Genomic DNA, 7,605 nt, shown 5'->3' on the forward strand with positions numbered 1-7,605 from the left:
AACCACATGGTAAACAAATTGAACTCAATGGTGATTCAACTTTTATGGCAAAGGACAGATCAGAAGGCAGATATAGACAATCATTAGGCCTAATCCATGTTGTTGTGTGTCGCCCAGACACTTTTAGCAAGACATCACTAAAGGTCAAACTATCACCAAGAAGCCATGCCATTAAAAACCAAAGGATTTAGCTGACATAGATGAGCATTTCTATGACAATCCTAACACTCCGCACCCCGTGAAGAGCGTTGCAACATTAGTTGTTGCATACAAGCTTACCGAGTTAGCTAAAAATAAACCATGAATTAACCACATAAGCAAGTTCACATCTATCAAATACAATTTTTTTTTGAAACAATAAGCATGAAAGTAAACACCAGGCAAGAAGTAAACCATAAAGCAATGCAAATTCATTTCATTATGCCTCATTAAACAATGTGTGTTAAGTAAGGAAGGCAAATACGCTAACACACATTTACAATTGTTTGCAACTTCTACAATATTGATCGACACTCACCCTCCCATAGAAAGAAAAAAAAAAAAAAAAGCTTTCCATGCTACCTCACTCTAACATACTCTCCCTTTTCACTTCGAGATTCCTCTACCAAAGAATGAAATCTACACTAGTATTTGCATGATGGTTATTGTCAGACTCTTGATTAGCTTAACATTGCCAAGGCACACAACATGGGTAACTAATGTGCCAGGCCAGTAGCCTAAGATAGTCTGTCATGGGTTGTCTTGACATTCTATGGTTGGTTAGCTTGTGTTGCTAAAGACGGAGCACATATATACTAAGTTGCCTACTAAATGGGATGGACATGGTTGGCGCTATGGTCCTTGACAAGGTTACTTCAGTGATCGGTTTTTGTTGACATAGTCAGACGGTTAATTCGGCTATGTCAAGTGTTTTATTGACACATGGTGTTGTTGGGACATGAAATAAGTCATGGTTAAAGGGAAACCATGCTTGACACAAAGTGTTGACCTATGGGTAGCATGCAGTGTCAATGTCAAATGCTTACAATGCTGACATGTTGACTAAGCAGGGTAGTTACTTGGTAGTTTTCCTTGTAAGGTTGACATATAGGCTGGGATGAAGGGTGAATTCATTAGTTGACATCTAGGCATATATTTAGCCATATAATTGTAAGTATGACTTTTTTAGCCTTGTTAGGAAATTTTGGTTGCGTTCAACACAACCTACACAGTTGGGGTTGTCCACTGTAGACTCTAGGTAGAGGGGGTAAATCGTGCATTAACATGTTGAAAATTGGTGCTCTGATACCAATTGTTGATGCAAATGCGCAAATCGTGTATTAACATGTTGAAAATTGGTGCTCTGATACCAATTGTTGATGCAAATGCGCAACGGAAGACCTTGCAAACTTGAATCAAACAGTCTGGAACAAGTAATGCAAGCACTTAATGATAAACAATACAGAAACTAACAATCAACCACAATGAATGAAGGAAAGCATATAAATATTACCTGTTACCACATCTTCCTTTACTTGTCCTACTTGTGGCAAGCGGCATGTGGGGAAGTGCATGTGGAGATTAGGTGTTTGCTATTGGTGTGGTAAGCCAAGGCATACGACGCGTGAGTGCAGCATGCCGAGGAGCAACGCACCCCTACAACAGCCATCTCGAGGAAGCTATCAGGCACTATGTGGCGGATATCAGAGGGGAACAGCCCAGGCGATGGTGTATTCCCTAACTCCTGGCGACGCAAAGAACGTCGGAGATGTGGTAACAGGTAATATTTATATGCTTTCAAATAAAGTTGTAGTATTATTTGATTCAGGAGCAACGCATTCCTTTATTTCCTGGAGATTCTTTAAACCATGTGGGTTAAAGGCACAACTATTAGATGTAGAATTAGCAGTGGCTACACCATCAGGGGCAGTAGTCGTATGTAGTAGGGTGATTCGGGATTTCCCCGTAAAGATTCAGGGGAGAGTATTATTAGTCAGTTTGATTGTGTTTGATATGCATGACTTTGATATCATTCTGGGGATGGACTGGCTAGTAGCTAATTATGCCAGCATCGATTGCCGTAGGAGAGAGGTGGTATTCGGGCCTCCTGGGGAGGACGAATTCAAGTTTGTAGGATCGTGTGTGCATTCTGCACCACGTATCCTTTTAGCTATTCAGGCTATGAGGTTACTTCTGGAGGGATGTAAGACGTACGTGGCGGTTGTGAAAGAAATGCCGAGAGGAGAACTTAAGCTGGAGGAGATTTTCGTGGTAAGTGAGTTCCTAGATGTGTTTCCAGAGGACTTGCCGGGATTGCCTCATAATCTTGAAGTGGAGTTCGCTATAGAGTTGACTCCAGGCATGACACCGATTTTGAAAGCTCCGTATCGTATGACTCCAGCAGAATTGAGGGAATTGAATGAGCAACTACAGGAGCTACTAGATAAGGGTTATATCCAACCAAGTGTTTCAACATGGGGAGCACCAGTGCTGTTTATGAAGAAGAAGGAAGGGTTGATGAGGATCTGCATTGACTATGGAGAGATTAACAAAGTGACAGTGAAGAATAAATACTCGTTACCCAAAATTAATGATCAGTTTGACCAACTATAGGGCACACAAGTCTTCTCTAAGATTGATCTGCGATTCGGGTATCATTAGCTGAAGGTGAAATCGAAGGACGTACCGAAGACTGCATTCCGGATTAGGTATGACCACTATGAATTTCTGGTTATGCCTTTCAGATTGACCAATGCTCCTGCAGCATTTATGGACTTGATGAATAGGGTGTTCCATGAGTATCTAGATCAATTCATGGTCGTTTTTATTAACAACATCTTGGTTTATTCAAGGAGTCCCAAGGAGCATGCAGTTCATTTGAGGTCGATACTTCGAGTGCTAGAGGAGAAGAAGTTGTTTGCAAAATTTAAGAAATGTGAGTTCTGGTTAGAGTAGGTGGCATTTCTAAGGCATGTTGTGTCCAGAGAAAGGGTATCAGTGGACCTGGGTAAGATAAAACAGTAATGAACTAGACTAAACCGAAGAATATGCAGGAGATCAAGAGTTTTCTAGGTCTTGCAGGATATTACCAATGGTTCATAGTAGGGTTCTCCAGGCTATCAGGTCCATTGACACAACTCATGAGGAAGAACGTAAAGTTTGAATGGACTGATGAATGCGAGCAGGGTTTTCAGGAACTGAAGCAGTGGCTGGTTACTGCTCCAGCTCTAACTATTCCGTCGGGGGATGGTGGATTTGTTATCTACAGTGACACCTCTAAGAAGGGTCTCGGGTGTGTTCTAATGCAACAGGGAAAGGTAATTGCTTATGATTCTCGTCAACTCAAGGACTACGAGAAGAACTACCCGACATACGATATGGAATTGGCAGCAGTAGTATATGTATTGAAGATCTAGAGGCACTACCTATACAGTGAAAGGTGTGAGATTTTTACCGATCATAAAAGTCTTAAGTACTTTTTCAACCAGAAAGGAGCTAAACATGAGGCAAAGGAGATGGTTGGAGCTAATAAAAGACTACGACTGTATCATTAGTTACCATCTAGGAAAAGCTAATGTGGTAACTGATGCTCTAAGACAGAATTTGGTCGGTGCATTAGTTTCAGTAGTGAGTATTTAGCATCGGCTTAGTATGGACCTGGAAAGGTTAGGCATAGAGTTAGTGGAAGGAAATCACCAAGCATTCATTTCTAGCTTGGTGGTTCAGTCGAGCTTAAGGGAGAGGATCAGAATAGCTCAGACGAGAGATGCCAAGATGGTAAAGGTTGTAGAGGGAGTGCAGAATAGGTTAAAACCGGATTTCAATATCTCTGATGACGGGATGTTGAGATTCCATACTAGGATCTATGTACTGAATGACGCCGAGATCAAGCGGGTCATTCTAGAGGAGGCACATCGTTCGTTGTACATAGTACTTCTAGGGAGTACAAAGATGTACAGGGATTTGTGAGAATCTTTTGGTGGTCTAACATGAAAAGAGAGATCACCCATTTCGTAGTGTAGTGCCTAACTTGTCAACAGGTAAAGACCGAACATTAGAGGCTAATGGGACCGTTGCAACCACTTCTCATTCCTAAGTGGAAGTGGGAGCACATTTTCATGGATTTTGTCATGGGATTGCCATCAACACTTCACGAACAGAATGCGATTTGGGTTGTGGTTGACAAATTGATGAAGACAACCCATTTCATCCCCGTGAAAGTCAGTCATTCCATGGAAGTTGGCAGAGTTATATGTTCAGGAGATAGTCATATTGCACAGGGTGCCGATGTCGATTGTCTCACATAAAGATCCACGGTTTACTTCTCGATTCTAAAAGAGTCTTCAAGAAGCGTTGGGATCTCAACTTACGTTCAGTACTGCATTTCACCCACAGACCGATGGTTAGTCAAAGAGGATCATCCAGATTTTAGAAGATATGCTGAGGGCGTGTGTATTGGATTTTGGGAGCAGTTGGATCAGATATCTGGCATTAGTTGAGTTCACCTACAATAATAGTTACTAGGCCAGTATTGGGATAGCACCGTATAAGGAACCGTATGGTCAGAGGTGTCAATCTCCGTTATACTAGGATGAGGTTAGTGAGCGTCAGATTTTGGGGCTAGAACTGGTCCAACAGACTTCGAAGAAGGTCAAGCTTATTAGGGAACAGATTAAAATAGCTCAGAGTTAGTAGATGAGCTACGTAGATACACGGCGACGAAAGTTAGAATTTAAGGTGGGTGATGCTATGTTTTTTAGGATTGCTCCGATTAAAGGAGTGATGAGGTTTGGTAGGAAAGGCAAGCTGAGCCCTAGGTACGTCGTGCCATTCGAGATTCTGGAGAGAGTCGGTTCGGTGGCGTACAGGATAACATTACCACCCGCATTGTCTAGGATTCATGACGTGTTCCACGTGTCAATGCTTAGGAGGTATGTTCCAAATCTTTTGCATGTGATGAGTTACGAGTCATTGGAGCTTAAGGACACGTTAACATATGAGAAAATACCAGTTCAGATCCTAGATAATAGAGAGCATGAGTTACATACTAAGAGAATTCTATTAGTAAAGGTACTATGGCGTAATCACACAATAGAGGAGGCTTCAAAGGAGATAGAGTCATAGATACGTCAGAAGTATCCTCAGTTATTCAAAGACACTTAAAGCAAGATAGGTAAGCAGAATGGTAAGTAAGTGGTTTATGTGTATGTTTGGTAGTGTAGGTTTGTTCATGTTAGAGTAAGTATGGTCTCTGGGAGAGTTTCGTGTGGATATTGTAATCTCCTGAGACATTATGTGTAACCATGATATTCCTTCGCCATAAGTGAGGACAGGTAATAAATTTGGGACGGGGCTGCTATGTGGGTGTGGCCACCGGCTCTTCCTAGAGTCAGAGTAGGGATAGTTCCAATGACATGATAGGAAATAGTTAGCAAATTTCTAGGACAAAATTTTTATAAGAAGGGGAGATTGTAGAGACCCGAACTAGGAAAATAAGGAAATTAAATAAGAAAGGAAAAAGGGAATTTTAGCAGGCTTTGTCAATAAGGTCCATGTTCTCGTCGACGAAGGCCCTTCTGAGGTTCGTCGCTGAAATTCAGAGCTTCGTGGACGAAGAGATCCAAAACATCCGAAAAATATCAGGCTTAGGGTTCGTCAACGAGACTCTTCTTTCATCGATGAATGACCTCATGCGGTTCGTCAATGAAGGTGTCATTTTGTCGACGAATTTGATCGGATCAAGGGGTCTATAAATAGATTTTCAATTACTTCATTGTTAAGAAATCCAAATACTATCTCTCTCTCTCTCTCTCTCTCTCTCTCTCTCTCTCTCTCTCTCTCTCTCTCTCTCTCTCTAGAACCTGCGCCCACACTCTCTCTCTCTTCGATCCTTCGCCGTTCGTTGCCCGTTTCAACGATCGAAAGTTACCACGATGATCAGGGAGCGAATATCTACAAATCTAGTAAAGTGGATTCTTGATTTCGGGAAAAAGGTAGGGTTCGGTTTTCAAGCGTCTCGGGTATTTTTCAGGAGATAGGTAAGGGGATTATATTATGTCAGCTATGTTTATGAGTTCTAACAGAATTAAATATTAAAATGGTTTTTAGATAAACAGTTACGACTTTTCTAGCGTTTCCAGGCCTAGGGTTTGGTTAATCAACTTTATTTCCAAAACCAACCGTGTAAATTTAAATATAATATTTTTAAAGTATAGTATTGGACTTTCTGAACGTTTTCATCGGTTGGAAGATTGTTATTTCAAACCATAGGCTTGTTTTAATATCAACCAAAGATGGTAGGGTTGATTATCTCCATTTTTTTCTCGTATTTAGTTATATATTTATATCTAGTAAAATAATAACCTGGAGATATTCATACCCCTGTTTTTAGCAGTAGTATTTATGTTCTCAAGCAGACAAGTTATGTATGAGTTACCAAATGAAAACTAGTGTGGCATTAGTATATTTTTAATTAGCATTAAATGAGCAGGTTTTGTGTAATACTGAACTGTAACGGCTACAAGTCGAGATGAGAGATATGATGGCTATAAGAGATGAGATGAGACGTGTAACGACCTGCTTAATTAACCACATATCAACCATATTAATCATCATTAATTTAATACATAATCAAGTCAACCCGAACCCGTGGGTAGCGGGGGCACACCTGTCATACACAACGGAAACCTAAGCAGTAATAAATATAAATTTCATACACTCAACCATAAAATACAATATACCAGAGTACCTATATTCCACCATATACTGTTTAAATATACACTCCTCAAAATCATCAAAAAATATATTTAGGATCTAAATCAAAACCTACTGACCCTAGTTCAAAAGACTCACCCTCTTTGCTGGGTGGTAATCACTACCTCAACGGTGGTCTCGGTCCGCCAGTCTTTCTAGGTTCCCTGAAATGGTTTAAGCTGGGGTGAGACACCTCTTAGTAAGGGAAATAATCTAAATATAGTTGTGTGGTAATATGAATATTTAGTACTATAATAGATATACAGTACATGTCACATATTTGAAAACATCGTTAATAGCATAACTGAATAAACATATAATTTCATAATTCTAATAGATCATACTGTTCATAAATTGTTTGATATAGCTAGTAATTCTGAAATTTACCTAGGATAAATAACTAGCTGATGTCATGTATTACCCCCTATGACAGGTTGTGTAGCCCGAAGGCGGGACCCGACAATGACTGGCCAACCACTTCCGAGTCAAAAATGTCTGTAAGTACAATGGGCTCGCCACACCCTGGTCCATACTGCTAGGTGGACATCTATAACTCTATACTGAAAGTCACATCGACTATCCATCTCCCACCCCCTCTACTAGCAGGGGCAGTTAGCACAAGTCTGAACTAAACTGAACTATATACCTACGGTATTGTGTTCTTGAAACTGATCTGAACTATCATTCAGGTTCTGATAACATATAATACATGATAATATACTGTTTAATGTAAATAGATTGATAGCATTTTTTGGTTTCTATAATAACGTAAATAAATGCGTCCTTGTTCCAATTACATTCATAACTGTGGCCTTACGCCGCAAACATTCATAACGGCAGCCTTGCACCGAAAACATACATAATCCACAGCCT

The sequence above is a fragment of the Malania oleifera genome, chromosome 4 (genome assembly GCF_029873635.1).
Source record: "Malania oleifera isolate guangnan ecotype guangnan chromosome 4, ASM2987363v1, whole genome shotgun sequence".
Classification (NCBI taxonomy): Eukaryota; Viridiplantae; Streptophyta; class Magnoliopsida; order Santalales; family Ximeniaceae; genus Malania; species Malania oleifera.